The 26,768-nt window shown below is 45.0% G+C and overlaps 1 pseudogene across 1 annotated transcript in view; it reads right to left on the minus strand.

Moving 5' to 3' along the window:
• Positions 1–979: 979 nt before the first annotated feature.
• LOC147736812 (uncharacterized) overlaps positions 980–26,768 on the minus strand; it is a 116,897-nt pseudogene continuing 91,108 nt past the window's right edge. Inside the window, exon 3 of the transcript XR_015307582.1 lies at positions 980–6,215. The product of XR_015307582.1 is annotated as an uncharacterized LOC147736812 (transcript). The remainder of the gene's footprint in view (positions 6,216–26,768) is intronic.

The raw sequence follows: 26,768 nt of genomic DNA on the forward strand, positions 1-26,768 counted from the left end.
GTGGTGTGAGAAAAAGTAGCGTATGGGAGCTCATACGAACAGTACAAACATGACACTTGTGACAGCCAAGCTATACCACAGCAGGTTCAAAGGATGATCAGCAATTCGACTCATATCTCAATTATCCAAGTGGAAAGGTGGAATACCAATAAAGGCAAATCAAGGTGGAGGGATCTCAGGTTTTGGGCTCTTGGTGCCTACACTGTAGCCGTACAGTGAGGAAAAACAACTGTTCATCGTATAAAAATGTACATGAATAATAAGATCTCAGGACCATTCAGCAGCAAAGTCTATTTCAGTGCCTATGGGGCGGTAAACATAACAAAATCAGGTGAACGGACGAGTAGGGAAAATATAAAAACAAGTCATGTTAACACGGTTAACAACAAGGAGAAATAACTGATCCTACTACTGCAGTATCGAATCACTGTTACAAGAGGCCCTCAGGAGGCTGAGTGATGTAGCAAGTCCAGGAAAATGGCTTCAAGATATTTGTTGCCGCTCCTCCGTCAAACACATTGGACGAGTGCTCTGGTGTTCGCGCAGGATCCTCCCTTTCACTCTAACAGCCCAAGTAACCGCATCCACTTTAGCTTTACTACAAAAATTAAACACTCGTCGAGATGGACACCTCGAGGGCTATTCACAAAGGTATTTTACACTTATGAGTACTCCGCACATGCAAGGATGCTCTCCGAGACTTACTGTGCTCCTTTTAGCTAGCCAACATTACGATCGTAAACACACTAAAACATGTAGAACTGCACATCTCTACGCCATTAAACTGAGGTGGGGCAAAATTTACCAAATGTAACTTACTACACCTAAAGTTGAGCAATAGAAAGTGCAGCCCCACACATAGCCAGTCAACGGTAATACAAAACTCTCCCTTGGAAAATACTGGAGACAGAGACTTAAAAATAGAACCCAATGGGAAATTAAGATGAATTAAAATGATTTATTTAGCCTGCATATAAATTCAATTTTGTTTTACAAAATAACAAAAATAATTTCTTCATGATAAAAATGTTAAACTTTTAATTTAAAAAATATTATAACTATTAAGAAAATAATTAGAAATAATTATATACATAACTCTTTGTAAGGCAGTGTCCTCTAAACAGATATGTGTAAGGCAATTTAGATATTCTGAGTACATAACAAATAAAACACAATTTCATTTTCCATGTGATGTTTTACAACAAATCTTTAAAGACATTTTTATTTAACGCATTTAAAATTAATTAAATATTTAATTAAAATACAAATTACAAATATTGTAGCATTTTTCATTTCGCTCTACATTTGAAGTACATAAAATTAATTTACATTGATATTAAACATAAAAATATTTCATTTTTTTCAAGTTTAATAAACTTTTTTAATTTGTCCTATGTTTTTACAGAGAGAGCTCCACCCAAGTACAATATATTATGTGTATCTTTTCTTCAGCTTAAATTAAAAGTTTCACACATAAAGTAACATTTGCATTATGTATTAATAACTATTAAATGAGTTGTAGAGCGATAATGATAATAAATGTAATTATACTTTACGAGGAGCAGAAGGGAATGGGAACATGGCTGCAGGTTGATGTCGGTCGCAGGGAGCTCCAGGGATTCATCCGGCTTGTCTCAGACATTCCACTATCTACTACTGGAGACCTACCCACATTACCCTTCTCTAGACCATTCTCCCACCAGATCTTCACCTCTTCCTGGCCCACAAACTCTTAAAGGCTGTTGTTCACTTAATTTTTCAGATTAATTCATCTGCATCCTCTCCCCTCCCTAAGACTGTGCATCTCATTATTCCATATAGCCTTCAACTTGGCGAGGAATTTAAACTTAACAGAGGCTCCCAGAGCTCTTAGCACCTCCATTTTCAGGCCCACATTAAGCCTTACTAGATTTCCAGATCCCCTGCTTTGTTTTTCAGTTTAAAAAGTTTTGATCTTTAGCTAGGACGCTCAATCAGTTGCAGCTGAACCATATATATTCTGCTATGTTGACATCCCTGAGTGCTGAGAATCTTTTTATATAATTTGGAGAGCCTAAATTTTCTAAGTAAGTAAGGCAGTAAAGTCCCTTTGGCAGCACTCAAGGATAGGGTACACTGAATGAAGGCTCCGGGGATCCACTGCTATACAGACTCCGCTCCCATTTAGGACTTTCCTGGGACTCCTTTGTGGTTAAGGGATGAACTCAGTCTCCAACTACAAAAGGTAAACTCTAGTACCCGGAGGGATCTGAAGTCGAGACACATCTTTATTGCAGGGTAGGACCTCCATTTGTTAACGGTAAGGGAAATCTCAAAGTTGAAATATCTGCAGCTTTTTTCACGGTGGTCAGCTCAGAGACTAACAAAAATAGAGCCCTGGGAACACAAAACGCTCTTTAATGCGGATAAATGGATTAAAAAGGAAGTATCTTTGTGGTACTGGGACATGATAGCTGCAAAGGACAAGAAGAATATAGACCCACACCGAATATGGGAGAAAGACCTGTGGCAGCTGGCTGTGGAAGACCTCTGGAAGTATCTAGAAATCTTCTTGATAAAACAGTAAAGTCTACACCGCTGAAGCAAAACTTACTCTTCACTCTCCACAGAGCCCATTGGATGCTCCAGAGACTGGCTAAGTACTCCCAAGTAGTCCCATGTTGGAAGAGATGCAATATGACGGAAGCAGGCAACAAGCATAAGTTCATGGATTGTCCTATGCTGAAACGTTACTGGAATGACTAGGTGACTATGTAGAGGAACTCACAGGCTGTGAAGTAAAGATAAGACACTCTCTGATATCCCTTGGTGTAGACTTGGCATTGATTAACCTCAATGAGCACCAAATCATTTCTCTGGTTCTGCCGTCTGAACTAGACTGGATTAAGTCAGGAAGGTGTAATAGTCAACTAGACCTAGCGTATAACAATAAAGAAGCTTCAAAGCATAGGTCTCCTTTTGTAACCTAGCAAGCGAATCCTATTAGTTTAATGATTACACCATAACTTTGCTGAGTTGATGCCGGACTGTAATGTGTATAATACTATTCAGCAAGACACGCAGTCACATCTACGGTAAGGAGTTTCTCAGACCATCGACTAGGTTAACTAGTGACTGACGGTGGAATGAGTACAAAAAAGATAATTTATACTTTTCTAAAAATGAAAGTTATAGGAGTGAATAATTAAAAAAAAATCTCAAAATAATAAAATGCTTCCTTTTCAGCTATTTTTTGCCATTCAATTCCATTTATTTAGATTTTTATTTAATGTAAGATTAGTTCCTATAGGATTTTATTTGACGTCCCCACCTCTATTATTATTTAGGGAGGGTGTTGCAGTTCCAACAGAAACACGTGTCGGCTGCCAGTCCAACACATGTGGAAGGATTACTGTATCAAGCTTTCCATCGTTAAAACATATGTCATCTGTTTCCAAACATATGATCTAAATGCGTTTGATTTATATATTTACTCTATTGAACAACAAGCAATGACATTTTGAATTTCTCTATGAAACTCACTGTTTGTAGATACATCAAATATAAAATCTTTTTTTAGGAATCTAATTAAACTGACTTGAGTGCCGAGGTTTATCTATAGTCTTTGACATTGCCACTGGGCTCTTTGAGAACAGTGGATAACACCTTAGGGAGTGGGGTGAAAATCTATAAACTTGAGGGGCACCAATACTGTGACTTAATATCTAATGCACTTAGAGAGTGATGTGCTACCAGCAGGACCACCACTACCATTTGTAAATATTGTGTGTTTTCTTATGTTGAGTAAGATTACTTTTCAGACTGAAGCTTCTCTGGCATTCAGTGCACTGATAAGGTCTTTCACCAGTGTGTGTTCTCTCATGTTGAGCAAGACTTGATTCCCGGTTGAAGCTTTTCTGGCATTCAGAGCACTGATAAGGTTTTTCCCCAGTGTGGATTCTCTGGTGTTGAATGAGATTGACCTTACAAACAAAGCTTTTTTGGCACTCTGAGCACGGATAAGGTTTGTCCTCTGTGTGTGTTTTCTTATGTTCAGTGAGATTTCTTTTCTGACTGAACATTTTCTGGCATTCGGTGCACTGATAAGGTCTTTCACCAGTGTGAGCTCTCTCATGTTTAATGAGACTGGCCTTACAGCTAAACTGTTTTGGGCACTTTGAGCACTGATAAGGTTTGTACCCAGTGTGTGTTATCTCATGCCGAGTTAGATAACTTTTACAAAGGAAGCTTTTCATGCATTCAGAGCAGTGATAAGGTTTTTGCCCAGTGTGGATTCGCTCATGTTTAAGGAGACTGGCCTTACAACTGAAACTTTTTGGGCACTTTGAGCACTGATAAGGTTTGTACCCAGTGTGTGTTTTCTTATGTTCAGTGAGATTACCTTTCTGACTGTAGCTTTTCTGGCATTCGGTGCACTTATAAGGTCTTTCACCAGTGTGTGTTCTCTCATGTTGAGCAAGACTAGATTCCCGGTTGAAGCTTATGTGGCATTCAGAGCACTGATAAGGTTTTTGCCCAGTGTGGATTCTCTCATGTCGATTGAGATTTTCTTTACAACGGAAACGTTTTTGGCACTCTGAGCACTAATGAGGTTTGTAGCCAGTGTGTGTTATCTTATGTCGAGTGAGATGACTTCTGTGGCTGAAGCTTTTCAGGCATTCAGAGCACTGATAAGGATTTAGCCCAGTGTGGATTTTCTCATGAGAAATTAGACTGACCTTATGACTGAAGCTTATTTGGCACTCTGAGCACTGATAAGGTTTGTACCCACTGTGAATCCGTTCATGTCGTGTGAGACTACTTTTCGTACTGAAGCTTTTCTGGCACTCAGTGCACTGATATGGTTTTACCCCAGTGTGGATTGTCACATGTTGAATGAGAGAGTATTTTTGAGTAAAGAATTTCTGGCATTCAGGACACTGATAAGGTTTTTGTCCAGTGTCAGTTCTCTCGTGTTTAGTGGGGTGGTATTGACAACTAAAGCTGTTCTCAAATCCATTACTCCTAATCGAGTTATGGGAATTTTCATGTTGGGTTTGCTCCTGGACACCGGCCATGTTAAGACTGTATCTGATTCCAGAGTTTGTACTTGTTTATGCTACACTCAGCATTAACTTCTAAAATACACGGCAGATGCTCTTCTTAACATTTGTATTAAACTAATTATATCTTTTATCTGGAAACTATTTTCCTACTTTTAAAGGCAGCCTGTCTAACCTGTTTTATAAACTTTCACTGAGGAGCCCCTTGAATTTAGTGAGATGGGTTCATTTTCTCCTTGTTATGCCCGAGTGAGTTTTATCAAGTTGAATTAACTCATTTTGTGACTCCGGTTTATCAGATTAGATTTAGAAGTTTTAAAATAACTGATAAGGTCTTTGGGGTTTAGTTTTTGCCGTTAAAGTAGATTTGTTCATACAAGTAATGACAGGTGATTAGGGCATGCCAGGGTGGTTTTATGAATTAGCAATACATAGCACTGGCCTCTTTTAAACTTTGTGCAGGTACATTCTTTGCCACTCTAGTGGCTAGGGCAGGTACATGATCAACTTTGGTAGTCCGAGCCAATTTGAAAATACTCTGATCAACCCAAGAGACAGAGTTGATGGGGGATAATGTTTCGATACTGGAGATGATAATCCAGCGTCTTTGCTGTAATGAGAAAGAGCATTTACAATTGTTTTTTTTCTTAACAATGTCTTCTCTCTAACAATTACTTGAGACGTAGACAAAAGCTCGTTCTTTTAATCACATGCACAAATACTGTTTTTTTAGGAGGGGTTTGGGTCTCCAGGGCATTTCTCATAAACCATCAGACAGAATTTGCAACACTGATTATTCTCAAATGCACTGTGTGGGTATCCAATGTAGCAAATGTTCTTTGTCCAACCAATCTTGAAATGTTTCTTTTAAGTGAAAATATTTTTACAATTCGTAGATGCAGACTTTCAATTTACTCTTGAGTTCCATTCATACTTCAGAGAGTCCTCAATCTCAGTAAATGACTCTTCGTAAACATTTACCGTAATTTCTTTCAATATTTGACAAATTTCACATTCAGCAGTTTCTTCCGCTCCAAATTCATCAACATTCCTGGCACATATAATATGTTTCTCCTCTAGAGCTCGAGAATGTTTTAACTTTCCTTGAAATAATCCTTTTTATTGTGTTTCACTAAATTAAAACCTTCTTTTTTCTGTTCATGCTTCAGTCACCTGGAGAAATAGAATTTGATATTGTAAATCAACATAAAGAACAAATATTTATGACTTTGTACTTTGCAGAAAGAAAGCATATATAGAAGCAAGATAGGCAATCAGCTTGAGTTGCATTTCTAATAGTGGTGAAACAGCTCGGGGACACTGTGTAGAAAGGGAGCTTGGAACCACTGGAACTCAAGGTTGTGAAAGCAAAACAAGTGAATCTTTAGGAAAGAATAACAAGTTAGACATATATTCTAACACTTATTATCACACGCAGCCAATATATTTGTAATACTTTTAATGAATTATCAGATGCTATTTATTCCACTGCACACTGGGAGTGGGTGGAGGGCCGGGCTGGCTCCAGCAATTGTGCTATCTGCCCTTTGACCTTTGCTGACTGTGAGGAATCTTGCTGTATTAAACCGGCAGGCATTTAAAAAAAAGGAAACCTGGGCGGCAACCTCTAATTGGTGTCTCACCAGAAAAGTGGTATAAGCGAAATTAGATCAGGGCGGATTAGGCAGGTGCCCCCACTACAAAAATCACACAAACTAAAAAGTCACAAAAGAAGTCAACTACAGCAAGGGGGACATCAACAAGATCCCAAGGAATAGGAAACCTGATCAACAACGGGGAAGCAGCAGCCCTCATCCTCCTGGACCTCTCTGCGGTGTTCAACACTGTCTGCCACCGCACCCTAGTGAAGTGCCTCAGCAACATCGGAATCCGAGAGAAAGTACTGGAGTGGATCATCTCGTTCCTCGCCGGAAGAACCCAGAGAGTCCGCCTCCCCCATTCAGATCCGAGGCCACCGAAGTCACCTGCGGCGTACCACAAGGATCTTCACTCAGTCCAACCCTCTTCAACGTCTACATGAGCACCCTCGCAGCCATCGCACGCCAACACGACCTCAACATCATCTCCTACGCCGACGACACCCAGCTGATCCTCTCCCTCACCAACGACCCCACCACTGCCAGAGCCAACCTACACGAAGGGATGCGAGACGTCACCGACAGGATGAGGTACAGCCGCCTTAAACTGAACTCAGACAAGACGGAAGTCCTCATCTTGGGATCATCACCCTCCGCCTGGGACGACTCCTGGTGGCCCCCGGCCCTGGGCACTGCTCCCAAACCAACGGGCCACACATGAAACCTGGGCTTCATCCTGGACTCCTCCCTGCCGATGACCAAAGAAGTCAACGCCGTCACATCTTCGTGCTTCAACACCCTACGCATGCTCCGCAGGAACTTCAGATGGATCCCCACTGAAACCAGGAAGACCGTTACCCAGGCACTCGTCACCAGCCGACTGGATTACGGGAACACCCTCTACGCCGGAACCACAGCCAAACTCCAAAGAAGACTCCAGCGCATCCAGAACGCCTCCGCACGACTCATCCTGGACATCCCCCGACACAGCCACCTCACCGGACACCTGAGAGACCTGCACTGGCTCCCCATCAGCAAGAGAATCACGTTCAGACTCCTCACCCACGCACACAATGCTCTCCACGACCTGGGCCCCAAGTACCTCAACGACCGCATGACCTTCTACACGCCCACCCACCAGCTACGATCAACCAGCCAAGCCCTCGCCGCCGTACCACGCATCCGCAGAACCACCGCCGGAGGAAGATCCTTCTCCTACCTGGCAGCCAAGACTTGGAACTCCCTCCCCACCCACCTTCGGCGAACCCAGAACCATCTCTCCTTCAGAAAGCAGCTCAAGACCTGGCTGTTCGAGCAGTAACATCCCCTTTTCCCCCAGCGCCTTGAGACCCTCCCGGGTGAGTAGCGCGCTTTACAAATGCCGTGATTGATTGATTGATTGAAACCATCCCAGCCCAATACTTCCTCCACTGGAAACCAATTTTGGAAAAGCGAAAAGGTTGGAACAAGAAATAAATACATTTTTCTTTCTGAAAGACCTGGCAGCAGCAATCTTTTCGGAACCAGGAAGTATAAAGGGTTTGCTCACACCTCTTGCCCCACAAAAACCAATGGCTTTGGAAACGCGAGAGGCACAACAACCAGCACCTTATGCAATGGCACCATTTACAGAGCCCAGACACAGGGAAAGTGTAGGAAAAATGGAACAAATAATAACAGATTCAATAGATGAGGAAAATCAGCTAAAAACACACTAAACAAAAAGTAGGAAAAAAATCATTGTACAGGCAATTATACACTCAGTGAATAATCACAAGAACGATTTGGAAGACATTAAGCAAACATGTCTAGACCTGACTACTGAACTTAAAAAAAGAAACCATCAACATGATGAAATAGCAATAGCATCCAAGTTCAAAACACTGGATCACTTTCACTCAACTCCTAACAGAGATAAACAGGTTGAGGAGAATCGATGCTACGATTCCCCTTCAACACCCTGTGATATAAAGGCTTCCAAGAAGGACGGTCTGCAAACTTCATGGTTGCACTCCACATTAATAATGGACAATGCTGAACTTGTAAAAGCCCTGGAGACAAAAAGAAAAAACTGTCAAACTTGGCAATTACTCCTGTAACCTCACAAATAGAAACTACAAATCAATTATACAAAACAAAAGAAGTTCCTGCAACTAGATCAATTGGCACTGAAACAAAGCAGGACCTTTCCTCAATTATAGAAACATCAAGCCACTCTTCTTCTCAAATCCTAACAGACCTAAAGAAGTATTCAATACATGGTTCAGTACCCAACTCAAGGCAGGATCAATTTGATATACAAACATGAAAAAAGTTTAAGTATTTCATAATTTCAGCAGAATAATTCCAAAACTGGAGGATACGAAACCTGTAAACCGAAAAATATATCAACCAAACGGAGACAGGCAACCTATCCTTTTTACACTCCTCATTATTAAGCATTCTGCAAACGTCTAAATCAGCACTGAATATATGCAATCTGATAAATTAGATCTTCAGATCGACCCTATGAACATTATGGAAACACACGTCTCTAGTATTAACACCAAAATAGATATACTTACCAAACAGCTGAAGAAGGTCCAATCACCTAAGAGCACAGATCCACAATGAATCTGCAAATGCGACCAAATAATAGATAAATTAAGTACTCTGCCAGCTACACTAATTGATATATTGAAAGAAATAAAGCACAAGGCCGATCATAAACTAATTTTAAGGCAAATTCCAGAGGAACACACAAAGAGCAATTGCAGTTATTAGACAACTCACCAAAAAAGGAAACCTATGAACAACAGGGAGGACAACCAAATGTGTCAGGTTGTGTAAATACAAAAGAAACCCAAAACGATATATCGCTGATCCAGTTAACAACTAGTGGCCTACAATCCCTTACTACAAAAGCAAAAAACACATTCACCCAAGTATTAACAAAAAGGCAAAAAAAAGTGCTAGAAAGGGAAGACAGAACATGAATGGTCCCACGCAAATCGATGCAGAGGCCAAACCATTCTACTCACTGTTTAGTGCTACGCAAAAAAAAGAAATCTCTTCCAGAAACAAAGATCGTAGAAGAAAAATGTACGCTACTGGTTCAATCAGCGGATAGAATTTCGCCCCCTCGTTCTAATAAGTTAAAAAATAAAGTTAATGAAAATAGCGCAAAAAAGTGGAAGGCAAGTCAGAAGGACAAAGACAAGCATACCCTACCCAAACCAGCCTTACCTCTAAAGGAAATAGATGCAAATAGAATTTTTTTTATAAAAGGGAGGCTTTCCAGACACCTTGCAAATGGAGACATTAACTTCAGATACTGAACATGACATTCCATCAACTTAGTCACCCCGAGGTACCATTGTGTAATTGCTCTGAACAGAACCTCTTGGAAAGGCCCAAACTTACCAATAATACCGGCGAGGTCGTTTGCACTTCACACAGGAACCCTATCATGGACGTGCCGTGTTGAGTCCGCGCTGGTGGTACACAGACAGAAAAACTTGCGGGGCCTATCATAGCCAGCCTGATTTTCAACAACTGTCTCGGTGGCACACTAAATAGCAGGATAACTATACTGAAGCTAATGAAAGTCAACAGTATTACGGTTCCAACGGGGACACTTTGAACGAATTATTGAGAATACATGAGACATACCTAGTATTTATTCGCATGACACGTCCTTTTGAATTACTTTCATAGGCGGCTTTTTTGCTCAAATATTTGAAACAAGAAATAGATGGACTTTTCTTATTGAACAGCAACTTCCCTGGTCGACGCCGTCCACAGTGGAAGACTTCGGGAATCAAACTATTGTGCAGCTTCTCATGCCCTTAAAATCGGGAAAAAGCCTTGAGGAAGTCACTTGGTGTGACGAAACACGTGTCGGCTGTCGTGTATATGGATCAAGATTATGAGGACATAACCATCAATCGGATTCTCTTGAATGTTATATATTTTTGAGGGGAAATGGTCTCTTCTTGGTCCTTTTTGTAAACCATGATGTCTTAAATGATTGTTTAGATTAAATAACCACTGTTTTTTTTTAACTTAAATCTGCTTGTTGCCAGTGATATTATAAGTATGAACAATGTAGTGTGTTATGACTAACTACGAACAGGAGATGTCACTTGAGTGCCGGGATATTTGTATAATTATATTGCACTTCCCTTGTGTTTGCATAAACTTGCTGCACCATACCAGCATCATCAACAATCAAGTTTCCTTGGTCTCCCTCGCCTTGAAAAAAAAGAAGAGCCCAAAGGTCAAAATTGGGGAAAACATAAATAGGAGACAGAGTATATCCAGTGTCGGGTCTGCCAATAAGAAGGAACAAATTAAGGGATTGTCTGCTAACAGCCCCATGCGGAGATGGGTTCATTCAAAAGGAAGGATAAAAACTGTTATGTCAAGGTTATCTGATGTAGGGTTGACGGACAAGGCTACAAATGTCACCAGTGTACGTGGTGCAAGCTGCTCAGAAATTGACCTTGATTCAGAATCCTGCATAACGCCTAAGAGAAATGGTGACTCAGGCCAAAATGGACCACTTACGGTATCTGGTTCACGTGGTTCATTTCAATTATCTCACTCGTTGAGCCCGGGCGAGGATTCGCAAAGAAGGCGCTCCAAGGAAAACGATGCTCCAATACTCTTCTTGATATTACAAGCCTTAAAAGATCAGAGGGAGGAGACGAGAGATCTCTTTGCCCAGATTAGGGCAGACAATCTTAGTACTCAACTATCCTTGAAGGAAGTAACAGGGAAAGTTGGGGAAAAGACCGGCGAGATAACAGAGATACAGCATAGAATGGTCCCTACTGAGGAGGTTACTGCTAGTAAATTTAACACAGTATTATGACAACCAGTTAGAAAGCCTCGAACTTAAACTTGAAGAGTTGGAAAATAGGCAATGGAGGCAACATTTTAAATTATTTGGTATCCCTGAAGGGCAATAGGGTTCAGAGACCAGATCAGTCATTGTCCAAGTGATGCAGAAGGCCTTCCAGGATCTGGTGGAAAGGGACTGGGACTGCCAGATTCAGAGGGCTCACAGACTCCCTCTAGTTCAGCGTCTAAAGAATGACCGCTATTCAAGGCCGTTTTTGATATATTTTGGGAACTATTGCTGAGACAAGCAGTTTCTTTAAAAGCGAGCGAACACCGCGGTCGCTGTAGGGTAGTAATCGATTTTTTTCTGCTCTGACTTTTGAAAGGCAACTATGGACAGGCGATGGCGGATGAGACAGTTAATTGACTCCCTAAAAGCTACAGGACACACCCATGGATCCTTCACATGCCACTCCTGCAGGTTCGACTGCATCAGGACCCACACCAAACCCACAGACTCCAAACAGAGCTCCGACACTAACCACCTGAAGTGCATCCTGCTCAACACCCGCTCTGTCCACAGACACGCCATTGAACTTTGGAACCTACTCGTCACCACATCGCCGGACGTCGCCTTTCTTACAGAAACCTGGATGAACACCTCATCAACGCCCAACATCGCCATAGCCATCCCGGATGGCTACAAAATCATCAGAAAGGACCGCATCAACCAAACTGGAGGAGGAATCGCCATTGTTCATAAGAACACCATCCGTATCACTACCAGCTCCGATGACAACCTCACAACCGCCGAACACCTTCACTTCCAGATCCACACCGACCCTAACACCACACTCAGAGGCACCCTCATCTATAGACCACCCGGACCCGCACACAATTCAGCGAAGACATCACTGACTTCATCAGCCCTCACACCCTCCCCTCTGAGGACTACATTCTACTGGGAGACCTCAACTTCCACCTGCAAAAGAACAATGACAGCAACACCACCACCCTTTTGGACAACCTCACCAATCTCGGACTGAAACAACTTGTTGATACCCCCACCAACTATGCCGGGCACACGCTCGACCCAATGTTCACCTCCAGCAAGCACATCTCCTTTAATCACACCACAGCTCTCCATTGGACGGACCACAGCTGTGTTCACTTCAACTACAAAAAGATTACGACCCACAACCACCCACAACCAATTCCCCGGAGAAACTGGAACAAAATTACCACCGACCAGCTCTTCACAAATCGCTTCACCAAAACCCTCCTGCAAAATCATCGGACCCAAACCAAGCAGCCACCAACCTCACACAATGGATCACCCACAGCGCTGACAAACTAGCACCCCTGAAAAACCCTCAAATCAAGCAAGGCAGCAAAAAAGCCCCCTGGTTTAATGATGACCTTAAGAAATCCAAGAAGATCTGTCGCACCCTTGAGAAAGCCTGGCGAAAAAACCCAACCACTGACAACCTGGCCACCTTCAAGAACGCCACCCGTAAACACCATCAACTGATCTGATCCACCAAGAAATCAGCATTCAAGGATCGACTCGACAACAATGCCCACAACAGCAAAGAACTATTCAACATCGTCAAAGAGTTCACCAACCCCACCGCCGGCACCAACGACATCACTCCCTCCCAAGACCTCTGCGACTCTCTAGCCTCGTTCTTCCACAACAAAATCGCTGACATACATAACAGCTTTGGAGACCAGTCAACCCCACCCACCTCCGAACTAAAACCCCCCTCCAACAACCTTTGCGCCTGGAACCCAATCACCACTGAAGACACCATCAGCCTGATGAACACCATTCACTCAGGATCGCCAACCGACCCATGTCCCCACCACATTTTCAAAAAAGCAGACTCCATTATCGCACCCCATCTCAGAGACGTCATCAACTGCTCCCTCAACTCCGCTACCTTCCCGGAAAGCTGGAAACATGCCAAACTCCGCGCCCTCTTGAAGAAACCTACAGCAGACCCCACTGAACTTAAGAACTACCGCCCCATTTCGCTCCTCCCTTTCCCTGCCAAAGTCATTGAGAAAGCCGTCAACAGCCAACTCGCCGCCTTCCTCGAATCCAACAAATCCCTCGACCCTTCACAGTCTGGCTTCCGAGCCAAACACAGCACCGAGACCGCCCTCATCGCAGCAACAGATGACATTCGAACTCTACTAGACAACGGAGAAACAGCTGCCCTCATCCTACTTGACCTCTCTGCAGCCTTCGAAACAGTCTGTCATAGCACCCTTATACAACGCCTCAGCAACGTCGGAATACAAGGAAAAGCATTAGACTGGATAATCTCGTTACTCGCCGGAAGAACCCAGAGAGTCTGCCTCCCCCCTTTTAGATCAGACGCCACCAAAGTCATCTGCGGCGCACCCCAAGGATCTTCACTCAGTCCCACCCTCTTCAACGTATGCATGAGTCCCCTTGCATCCATTGCGCGCCAACACAACCTCAACATTATCTCCTACGCAGACGACACCCAGCTGATCCTCTCCCTCACCAATGACCCAAACACCGCCAAAACTAACCTATACGAAGGGATGAAATAAGTAGCCGAGTGGATGAAGAACAGCCGTTTAAAACTGAACTCGGACAAAACTGAAGTCCTCATCTTAGGATCATCCCCCTCCGCCTGGGACGACTCATGGTGGCCACCGGCCCTGGGAACCGCACCCATACCAACAGACCACGCACGTAACCTGGGCTTCATTCTGGACTCCTCCCTCACGATGACCAGACAAGTCAACGCCGTCTCATCATCATGCTTCAACATACTAGGTATGCTCAAAAAAATCTTCTGTTGGATCCCCACCGAAACAAGAAAGACTGTCACCCATGCACTGGTCACAAGCTGACTGAACTACGGAAACACCCTTTACGCCGGAACCACAGAAAAAACTCCAACGCATCCAAAATGCCTCAGCCAGACTCATCCTCGACATCCCCGCCAAGCTCACATTTCAGGTCAGCTGAAAGACCTCCACTGGCTCCCCGTCAACAAGAGAATAACGTTCCGCCTCCTCACTCACGCACACAAAGCCATCTACGAGCTAGGACCCGAATACCTCAACACGCGCCTGTCCTTTTACACCCCCACCCGCCAACTTCGATCGTCCAATCAAGCCCTCGCCGCAATTCCACGCACCCAAAGATCCACCATGGGGGGAAGATCCTTCGCCTACTTAGCGGCCAAGACCTGAAATTCTCTCCCCACCCACCTCCGCCTTACACAGAACCACCTCTCCTTCAGAAAACAACTAAAAACTTGGATATTTGATAAGTAAAGTTCCCCCCTCCCTCAAGCGCCTTGAGACCCTCTGGGTGAGTAGTGCGCTATACAAATTTAAACTTGACTTGACTTGATAGGGGCACATGCTTTTTTTACAGGAGCCAGCTCACCTGAAGATCATCAGGAGTGGCCAAATGTTATCTTTTACGTCTGAACTTGAGGCAAAGGAGGTGTTATTAAAATGGCAGAAAGAGGGGACTGCTAAAGATTGAGAAGGGATTAGTAGCTGTAACGTTAAGGCCCAAAACTAGTTAAAAAGGATAAGCTGGCTCCTCTTTGTTCGTGGCTAGCTATCCTAATCATCCTTGTTGCATTAAACTGGTTCTTATTCCCCTTTTTTTTTTCCTCTTTCTTTTTTACTGTCGCTCAGATTGCAGAAGGCTCAGCCACCTCGTATGTTTTTTTTTCTCTCCGGCTAATTGACTTAGGGGATCGTGACTACTAGGTGGCCATCATGGCTGCAGGTTTCCAGTTTCCAGAGCACTGGCAGCAACAGGAAGGGGTTGATTCCTCCTTTAGTTTGCGGGGGCGAGAGGTGGAGGGTGGTGTGTTAAAGGGGAAAAAGTCAACACAATTGTAGGGATAAAGGTGGAAAAAAGCAAGTGCATATCTAAGATGGAAAGTAAGCAACAAAGTAATCAAAAAAATATTCAAAAGCTAATGGAGGTAATAATAGAAAAAGCAGGGAGGAATTAATGCTAGGATGGCAGTGATAAAGTGCTTAGCATGGAATGTGGTTGGTCTCAACAGCAAGATTAAGAGACAGTTAGTAGCAGAAGAACTTAAAATGTATAACCCCCAGATTGTTATGCTGTGAGAAACACACCTTTCTTACAAAGATAGAGGTTTTCTGAGACATTTAGGTTATGAAGTGATAGTTAGCTCGGCGCAAACTAGGTCTATTCAGGGGGTAGCTATTTTGAAGAGTAACCGATTTGGAGCAGAAATTTGTAGGACATAGTCTGATAACGGGGGTAGATGGGCTATCGCGCAAGTGAAAATAGTCGGTGAAAAGTATGTGTTTTGTTCACTCTACGACCCAAACGTAGACGATCCTACTATAATAGAGGCAGTGACTTTGGAGTTATTAAATTGGCAAGGGGAGCGGGTGGATTATGGAGTAGACACTACAAGGAGAGGGGCTATTCAAATGATGAGGAAAACACGGGCAGCTATATGGGAGCTGGGGCGTTTGCTGGCAATCAAGGATGTTTGGAGGACCCTCTATCCCAATATAGCAGGTTAAATGTACTACTCTGCCCCTCATAAGCTATATTCAAGAATTGATATGGCTTGGGCATCAGACAATATCTTATGGTTGAGCAATATGGAAATATGTCTGAGGGTCAAGTCAGACCATAACCCTGTTCTTTTCACACTTAAAATCTCCCCCGAGCATAAAAGCTCTCGAACTTTCTCCTTTCCCAGATATTTGCGGACAGATGAAGGGTTTACGACTAAGATTAAGAAACAACTTAAAGAGTTCTTTGAAATTAACATAGGATCAGCCTCTCCCATAGTAGTATGGGACAGATTTAAACACCTTGGCTGCTATGGGTTTTCCCCTCCTGCGCTTCTTTGAGAGCTTTCCCATTGTTCATGAGCACAGCTCAACCGTGCCTCATGACGAGCTGAGCTCGTCATGAGCATCGAAGGGGCTAAGGCAACAACTAGAGGATTTGTCCAGCAATTTATTTTGAGACAAAACAAAGAGCAGAAAACGAAATTGGAAGCACCTAAATAGGAAATACGGAAGATAGAAAATGATCATATAGAGGCAGTTACCAGAATCCATCAAAACCAAGACGAGCTGGGGTGCAAACTAGTGGATCTTAGATCAGCACTGAAAAAGACATTCAGGGAGAGGAGTATAGTGAAACTGAATAATTATCGTCTTTCGCAGTATGAGTCTGGGGAAAAGATAGGTAAGATTTTAGCTTTAGCTTTTAAAGTAGCTGATGACAGGGCCAAGACAACTATAAAGAAGATTAAGGGGATCGATAATAAATTATATGAACGCCCAAATCAAATATTGGAACAATGTGTGGCTTATTACCAAGAGCTATATACTCTGGATAATTAGCCAAAGGAAGAGGAAATATATAATTATATACAAGATAATCCCGTGTTAAGTATGGAGGCGGAAATAACCAATTCTCTAGCTAGGGACATAACAATGGAAGAGATAAGGTTAGCAATTACTTCCCTACCATAAGGCAAAGCAGCAGGAGACGATACCATTCCTTTGGAATTTTATAAGCAATTTATGGAGAAACTATTGATATCACTAAGTCAGGTTATAGGATTTATTGGTGAAGAAGGCAGGGCTCCTGACTCATGTAAAGTAACGCAAATCATTTTTTTCTCTAAAAAGAATAAAAAGGCAGATGAGTACGGGTCGTATCGGCCGATATTACTCATTAACACAGACGCAAAGATTTTTGAAAAAATACTAGCGAATCGATTATCTCTAGTGTTACCTAGTATGGGGTTGCCTTACCAGCATTGCTTTATTCAAGGGAGAGACACGACTGCACATGTGAATATGGCTGTCTCTGCTTTCGATGCAGCAAAAATACAGTCAACCTCACTCGGTATGATATTGTTAGATGCTGAGAAAGCATTCGACCGAGTGGGGTGGGACTTCTTGTGGGCCATACTTGACGCTTTCGACATTAAGGGGCAATATCTCCCTTGGATAAAAGTTCTATATGATAAACCCAGGGCTAAATTAATGTATGCAGGTTTACAATCAATTGCTTTTTCGATTCTCCGGGGCACCTGGCAAGGGTGCCCCCTATCACCACTTTTATTTGCTCTTTATATAGAGCCTTTTGTTTCAATCCTCCAAAATCAGCAGCTAATCCGCCCCTTCTCGCTTGGGGATAACTCCTTAAAGTCATCGAATATGCCGATGACATAGCTGTGTTCTCAATGGACCTGCAGGGGGCTATCCAAGTGATTACAGATGAAGCGCAAAAGTTCGGTTTGATATCTGGGTACAAACTGAATATCAACAAGACTCAGATCCTACTGAACTATAAATTAGCGCTTCCGATACAGGGGGTTTGTTCAACTGCTATATATTTGGGAGTTAAGATGGCGGCACAGATTGCAGGAATAATTCCTTTAAATTACGAGACTCTGCTGAAGGAGACGCCTAAATCATTTAAGAATTGGCATATGCTGCCTATTGGTATTATAGGGAGTATAAACAACATAAATATGAAGATTCTGCCCAAATTTCTGTACCTGTTTAGATCTGTTCCGTTGTGATTGTCTAGGTTTTTTTTAAGCGATTAGATGGGATTCTCAGCAGTTTTATTTGGGGCTATAAAAAAGCGAGAAAAGTTCTGGATCTGTTAAAAACTCCCCTTTAGCCATGGGGTCTAAATTTCCCGGATTTTAGAATTTATTTTTGGGCTGCTTTTTTTGGTCGCTCCGTAGCTTTATTCACTCTGAGAAAAGCACCTACTATCACAAATTTATATTGTCAGCAGAGAGCAATTTATTTTTGTTTAGAACTAGTGACCCAAACTATTCTAAAAGGGTTCAATTTAAGATGATTCACGAGGGCATAACAATATGGTGTGCAATCGCTCTTAAGTATGGCTTGACATTTGTGAATAGAAAATTACCCTTTTGGGTAATCCAAGGTTGGCAAGCACCCGGCAAGTAATCGCTGGATCAATTATGGGGTAACATGCCTAGGAGACTGTTAAGTGACTTATGCCTTTCATTACTCTGGTGGTGTCTTCCCTGTTGCTCAGCTAGTATGTGTGCTAGAATGCCTGATGACCTCATGGAATTTTTGGGTGCATGGCTTGGGTGTAGAGTGGCAGTTGAGGGCAGGCAGGCTGAGCGACAGGGAGGTCGCTCCTGGTGGGGTTTACATTTCCATCTACTCATCTTCTTATCCTGAACGTAACCTGGAACTTAAGCCTGAATAATAATGCTATCCTGTTTTGTATACCTGGCTACTGGACTTTCTGTGTACAACATGGACCTATACGACTATGGTGGTTTTATGAATTTCGGTAAAATGCAAATTGTCTATAAGCTTACGGATAATATGCAGTTTAAATATATACAGATTCATGACTATTTTGTTAATCATCTGAAACTGGTGAATCTATCCCATTCAGATATATGGGACTGTTAATATGGTTCTAATGATTAATCTATGATTAGCAGAGCATATGAAACCTTATGTGGTCACAGATTGGAGGATAGCCCAAGAATAGCTGCCTGTTGGACTAGAATTACGGGGACACCAGTCTCAGCTAAAAATATAACATATTCACTCAGTAAAATTGTTAGGGTAGTACATTCTTTCAGTTTGCGAATTCAACAGTTCTGTACAATCTGCTTATTATATTACACTTGGGACGAATTCCAAAATGGTCATTAAATAATCAGGCAAATGATAGGACAAACTGTCCAAGGTGCGAGTAATATGCGGCAGACATACAACATATGTTCGTTACATGCCCTGAACTTTCATTATTTTGGCAGTAAGTGGAACAAATTTTGATGCAAAAATTGGGAATAGAAACACCACTAACGGTCATGGAAATATTGTTGTGGGCAAGGGACCCGAGATTTGGTAATGAAGATCTTTTAACAATTGTGCTTGTCTGTGCAAGATTGACAATAGCACGGGTCTGGATATCGCCAAAAGCTCCCACAGTTAAGGATTGGTGGCTATTAGTTAGGCAAATACATGATATGGAGGAAGCACTAGCCAAATCGAAGGGCGTTAAGCCCATGTGTAAATTTAATTTAATCTGGGGACCACTGCACTAAAAGGCAAATTGTAATTTTTTTAATGAATATATAAATTGGATATCTATTCATCCTGCTCTCTGGTGTTAGAATAATGTATGTTACTTTATTGCTGATCGCTTACACTTTTGTATTTTTTTTAATTTTTTTTTCCTCTTTTTCTTTAATGTGATGTAAAAGGCTTGATTATTATGATCACGTCTGGGATTAAGATTTAGCTTGTATAAATTGGCTATATACACTTTGCTTTTTTATTGACAATAAAAAAAGAATAATTTAAAAAAAAAGGAAAGGCCCAAACTTACCAATAACAGCCCACTAGTGGTTCCACCAAATTAATCACCGTAATAAAAATAACAAGCACAAACGTATAATAACTTCTATAGAGGAAAATGGAGGATCATGCCCTCACGGTCTGTCAAAATTGGTCCAAAAAGAAATTTCAAGCGTTCAATGGTTTTGCGTGCGTGGTTTTTATTTATTGTTGCATGCGAAAAAAGAACATCCGACACGTGTTTCGCCCTGGTGGCCTAATGGCTGTGGGCTTTTTCAAGGCTGATAGGGTGTTGATGTAGGAAAATCAAAACCCATGGAGGAGAAAGTGATGTCAAAACGTGGGACAGAAGGACAAAGACCAAAGATAAGACAGGGAAGGGTAGAGAGTGAATGTGAGAAGATGGAAGCCAAACAACCAATTGGTTATTGTCTCCTCTATCCTAGGTCTCCGATCCTGGAAGGAGTGCTCTTTCCCCTCCCTGTCTTTGTAATCTTCCTCTCTTCTCTTCGGCCTGATAAGGGAGAATATATCCACGTAGGCACCCTTCCAAATCTTCTCTCGCATTTCCACACTCACATGCGTAGCTAACATCCCTGACTGAGACAACACGTTCCCCTGACGTTCCCCTGACTAGCCCCCACCTCGCTGCTCCTTGCTGTAGCGTCACCAGGCTTACCTCCTGTAGGTGTTACAGCTATCTCTGTCGCGGGGGGATGGGCTCCAATCGCTACACTGGGCAATGCCTTGCGCGACTCGACTAAGAGGGCCAACTGCCTCTGAATGTCCTGCTCCAGCGCTCACTCGCTCTAATACTTTTTCCGGAGCTGATAATTGGCCCACTAATGTGGAAACTGACGGCAGCAAGCTATCTAACGGATCTGCCACTGCGGCCACCGGCTGCGGTGGGAGTGGAGCCGGAGGGACCGTACCTATTGGTACCGCGCCTCCCGGGGCCAACGCCTTCAGCGCCTCCCTAATCTCAGACAAAACTGAACCCACCGGGTCTGCTGGCGCGGGCATATTCGGAATGGGATCAGAAGGGTAAACCCGCTCTGCATCTCCTCTCCTGCCTCCCTTTTCTTTTAGGCTGTGCCTTGACTTTCTTCTTCACTGGCGAACAAGGGGCCTTGGGTGGCCGCCCCCCTGCACGGTCGCTCCACTACCTCGGGCTGCTCCCCCCGGGAAGAATCGCTCTCATCCCCGCTATCGGGGGCCTCCTTGTTCATCTTCTTCAGCAGTAATTTCATAATCTGTGCCAATTCAGGCTCAGAATCCTTTCGCTTCTGTCCTCCCTTTTTTGGCGCCATGCTAACTATATCACGCTTCGCACTACCTTGCTATAGCACCTAACGCGCCCAGAGTTCCCTGCTCCCGCGCCCCTACGCACCGTTCACGCTGCCCGGCAGGAGCCCGCACCACGAGGATCCCCGCACACAGCCGTAAGCCCCGTAAGGCAGCGACACTCCTATCCCTTCCCAGCACCCACCGTGACTCACGGCTGCCCACGAGGCCCCCCGAGGCACTCGACCCCTTACCTGGATACACGAACGATGCTCGATCCTTCTGCTTCTAGAGTTTCGGAAAGCCGGCCAGGATCACGGGAATGTCCAGGTGCCGGCGTGAGCAGTCAGGTATCCAGGAGTGATAGCGGGAACAGAGACCCCAGTCACAGGGAGTTGACCCTAAATAGGCCCCGAGGCTCCACCCCTGACCCCCAGGTCACGCGATGTCGCCGGAACGGAAATGGGTCGGCCGGACGCCGATTGGGCCGTCCGCCCGACCAACCACCAGAGACCAGGGGCGGGCGGGGTCCGGAGAGGCCGGGTCCTAAGTGCGCGCAGCGTGGTTCTCTGCACTTGTCAGATGGTGGGGAAGCAGGACAGGGCAGAATGGGGAGAATCAGATAGGGAAAGAAGGAGAGATGAAACATAGAAAAACCACAGTAGAGGAGAGAAGGAGAAATAAGGAGGAAAAGGGACGGAGCGAGGGAAAAGAAAGGAAAGGAGAAAAATAAATGGGAGAGAAGATGACATTTAAATAAAGTGCAATGATGTAAAACATTTAAACATACTTTTTCAAAATTTTGTAGACACGGAAAGTCAAACAAGCATTTGCAATGCAATAGGTCTCGCATTAGGAAAGTTTGAGCTTTTGGTATTGCAAATGACAAATTTTGTATTTATGTTTTGGTTTTGAAAATAGCGAAATTAATAGCTTTGTCATATACAATGTCAATAGTTATAACTTTCGCAAATGTGACACCTATAGCATTTGTAATGCAATATGTGTTGTATTTATGTGACTTACATGTATTGATAATACAAATTACAATGGCTTCTATTTTTTTAATCATTAATACTTAAATAAATGTTTTTGTAATTTATAATGGAAATAGCTTAAACTTTTGTAAATAACTTTTGTGAAGATTATGTTCAGTGTATTTTATTGTGACGAAAATCCAAGAACAGAAGTGAAATATTAACATCTTTTTGTTAAATTTGTAATAAAGCTTGAAACATTGAGAGGACATATTTGAACCAGTTGTTGTTGAATGGTTGCACAGATTGATGCTGTGGTGGCGCTGAATGATGTGATGGCGAACAAGTGATGCTGTGGCATTCAGTGATGCTGTGGTAGTGCATAGTGATATTGTGGTGCCCCTGAGTGATGCTGTGGTGCTGCTGAGTGATGCTGTATTCTATGCTATGTTTTGTTTTGCTATCCAATATTTTGATTTGTTATGCTATGCTTTGCTGTGTTTTGTTATGCTATGTTTTGTTATGCTAAGCTATGTTTTGCTATTCTATGTTTTGTTATGATATGCTATGTTTTGTGTTTTATTATGCTATGCTTTGTTTTGCGATGCTAAGTTTTGTTATGCTATGCTATGTTATGTTTAGTTGTGTTTGGTATGCTATGCTATGTTTTGCTATGCTATTATATGTTTTGTTTTGCTATGCTAGGTTTTGCTATGTTTTGTTATGCTATATGTTGTTGTGTTTTGATGCACAACTACTTGTGTAACGATATATCTGTAAGAGACATTAGTTAGTGATAGATTCCTTACCTTAGAATATCCCCAGGCGTCAGACTGGATCTGGAAACTTTTGCGTAGCAGTACCCTTGCGCGTCGGTAGGCGTCGTCTGCGGCTCCGCGTCCGTTGTCGGCGTCGTGGGCGCCGTGATGACGTCGGAGTACTTAGACGCCGCCTCTGCGTGCTGACGTCAGTTCTTAGACACAGCTTTTCCGCACCACAAGCGCAGAGCCATGATAGAACCAACACTGGTGCCATGAAACTAGGGCCCTGAAAGGGGATGACCTTAACCCAAGATATCGGTTCGCAGAACAGGGAGGATGGGTGGGTCGGTAAGGAATCTATCACTAACTAATGTCTCTTACAGATATATCGTTACACAAGTAGTAACTTGTGCATCTGAAAGAGACACGTTAGTGATAGATTCCTTACCTTAGAATAGATACCCCAGCAATACCAACCCCGTGGTGGTGGATCTGCGAACCAATAATCACACCAGAAAGTCCTGGAGGACGGAACGGCCAAAGTAGCCATCCCTCCGGACTTGACTGTCCTGGCAATTGTGTCTTGCAAACGTGTGCAGCGAGACCCACGTAGCCGCCTGGCAAATGTCCTGCAAGGGCACACCTCGGCACAAGGCAGTTGTGGTGGCTGTGGCTCGAGTGGAATGAGCCCTCAGCCCAACAGGGGCCTTCTTAGCCAAGGAATAACACGCCTGGATGCACAAGATAATCCACCGGGAGATGGTCCGCTTGTGCACCGCTTTCCCTTTCTTAGCGCCCGCGTATCCAACAAACAGTTGATCATCCACCCGGAACTGTTGTGTGCGATTCAAATAAAATGAGAGCGCACGTTTTGGGTCCAGACGGTGGAGCCTCTCCTCCTCTCTCTCGAGGGGTGCGGAGGCGGAAAGAAGGTGGGCAAGGTGATGGATTGCCCAATGTGGAAGGCCGTGACTACCTTGGGTAGGAAGGAGGGCCTCGTTCATAACACAACCTTGTCCGGATGGACTGAAAGGAAAAGAGGCTTACAAGATAGAGCCTGGAGCTCACTCACTCTCCTGGCAGAGGTGATGGCTACCAGGAAGGCAGTCTTCAAAGAAAGAAGGCGAAGAGGACAGTTGTGAAGTGGCTCAAAGGGAGCGCACATCCGAAACGTAAGAACCAGGTTCAAGTCCCACTGAGGCATCACGAAGGGAACAGGAGGGAACGTATGAGTGATGCCCTTCAGGAATCGATTAACGATAGGGGACTTGAACAAAGAAGGTTGGTCAGGCAGCCTCAGAAAGGCTGAAAGAGCTGAAAGTTAGCCCTTGACAGTGCCCAGAGCAGAGCCCTGCTGGGCAAGAGAGAGAAGAAAGAGGAGAACCTCAGAAAGAGGGGCATTGAGGGGATCCACAGCCTTTGCTGTGCACCATGCTACAAATCTATTCCACCTGCAGGCGTATACCGACTTTGTGGAGGGACGCCTGGCTGCCGGAATGATGGTACAGACTTCAGGAGGCAAGTCAAATGGCCTCAACTGTCGCCGCTCAATCTCCAAGCATGGAGGTGGAGACTGGACAGGTTCGGGTGGAGGACCGTCCCCTGCTGCTGCGACAGAAGGTCCTCCTGAAGAGGCAGACGACTGGGGGATCGACTGACATACTGAGTAGCTCGGGATACCAGTACCTTTGTGCCCAGTCCGGAGCCACAAGGATGACTTGTGCCCGGTCGCGCTTGATCTTCTTCAGCACTCTGGGCAGAAGTGGTATAGGCGAAAAGGCGTACAACAGACCGCAGCTCCACTCGCGGCGAAAAGCGTCTCCGAGCGAGTGCCGCCTTGGAAATTCCAACGCGCAGAACTGGTGACATTGCGCGTTCTCTTCGGTGGCGAATAGATCTAACCAGGGCTCTCCCCACTGCTGAAAGAGTCCTTGCGCCTTGTCTGAGTTCAGACGCCATTCGTGATCCAGCATGCACCGGCGGCTGAGTTAGTCCGCCCTGGCGTTCAGAGAACCTGCCGGTGTTGAACCATCAGAGTCACGCCCTGATGTTCCAGCCATTGCCAGAGGCGCAGAGCCTCCTGGCAGAGGATCCACGACCCCACCCCGCCTTGTTTGTTGCAGTACCACATGGCGGTGGTGTTGTCCTTTAAATCCTGCACTACACTCCCTCGGACAGACGGGAGGAATGCCTTCAGTGCTAGACGGATCGCCCACAGCTCCAAAAGGTTGATATGGAGCCGGGACTCCGCCGGAGACCAGAGGCCTCTGATCTCCGCCTCTCCCATGTGGCCTCCCCAGCCCTGGAGGGACTTGTCAGTGACAACCACGTGCTCCGGTTGGGGAAGGGAGAGGGATCTGCCGTTGACCCAATCGTGGTCCGTGAGCCACCACTGCAGCTGTCTCGCAGTGCCCTCCGAGATCAGGACATGGTCGGACAGGTTGCCCTGATGCTGGGCCCACTGAAACTTCAGGTCCCACTGCAGAGCCCGCATCCGCCACCGTGCGTGATGCATCAGAAGGATGCAGGAGGCCATCAGCCCCAGAAGCCGCAGCGTCAACCCTACCGAAACTCGGGATAAAGGCCGGAAGATTGGAATCAGAGCCTGTATATCCCGAACCCGCTGTTCGGGCCGGTAAACCCGAAACTGCGCCGAGTCGAGAACCGCTCCGATGAAAAGGAGCTTCTGAGAGGGGCACAGGTGCGACTTCGGCACATTGATGGAAAATCTCAGCTGGTGCAGGAGATCCGCCGTAGTCTGGAGGTGGCTGACGACTGTCTGGGGCGAGCCCGCCTTCAACAACCAGTCGTCGAGGTAGGGGAAGACTGAGACCCCCAACCTGCGCAGATGAGCTGCGACCACCGCCATCTCCTTCGTGAACACCCGTGGGGCGCTGGTAAGGCCGAAGGGGAGCACGGTAAACTGAAAGTGCTCGTAGCCTACCGTGAACCGCAGGTAACGCCGGTGGGCCGTCAGGACGGGGATGTGGATATACGCGTCCTGCAAGTCCAACGCTACATCCAGTCTCCTGGGTCTAGGGAAGCTAAGACCTGAGCCAGAGTCAGCATTTTGAACTTCTCCTTCCAGAGGAAGCCGTTGACGTTCCTCAGATCCAAGCAGGGTGTAGGCCCCCTTTTACCTTCTTGGGTACCAGAAAGTAGTGGGAGTAGCAACCACGTCCTACTTCTGGCCCAGGAACGTGCTCGATGGCCCCCTTAGCCAAGAGGGCCGAAACTTCCTCCTGCAGGAGCCGCAAGTGATCCCCCGATACGCGGTGGTGTTGCGGTGGCATGGCTTGAGGGTTCGTCTCGAAGGGGAGGGAGTAGCCCCTCCGGACGATCTGCAGCACCCACCTGTCCGAAGTGACAGTGCGCCAGTGAGAGTGGTGATGGCGAACCCTGCCTCCCACTGGCGTCACATGGGCCGAAAAGCACGGACTAGGAGGGTTTAGAGGCGGATGCTGCGGGGGAAGGTGTGGACTGACCACGCCTGTTTCCCCGACCGCCTCCGCGGCGGTTTCCACGCCCGCCGCGCTGGGTGTTAGCCTGCGGCGAGTGGCTGGCAGCACTTGTTGGGACACCCCTTCCTTGGCCACGAAAGGAGCGAAAGGAACCCGTTTGCTGGCGCGGGGCCGAGAGGCCCAAGGACTTGGGCGTAGCCCTGGAGTCCTTAAAGCGCTCAAGCGCGTGGTCCGCTTTGTCGCCAAAGAGGTGACGGCCATCGAACGGCATGTCCATTAGAGTGTTCTGGACATCTGCCGAAAAATTGGCGGATCTCAGCCAGGCGTGGCGTCTCACTGCCACCGTCGTAGCCATCGCTCTGCCTAGCGAGTCGGTGGTATCCAGCCCACACCTGATCGAATATCTGGCTGCCTCTCGGCCCTCCACAAGGGCTTG

Source organism: Lissotriton vulgaris, chromosome 1_2, assembly GCF_964263255.1.
Source record: "Lissotriton vulgaris chromosome 1_2, aLisVul1.2, whole genome shotgun sequence".
NCBI classification, from domain to species: domain Eukaryota; kingdom Metazoa; phylum Chordata; class Amphibia; order Caudata; family Salamandridae; genus Lissotriton; species Lissotriton vulgaris.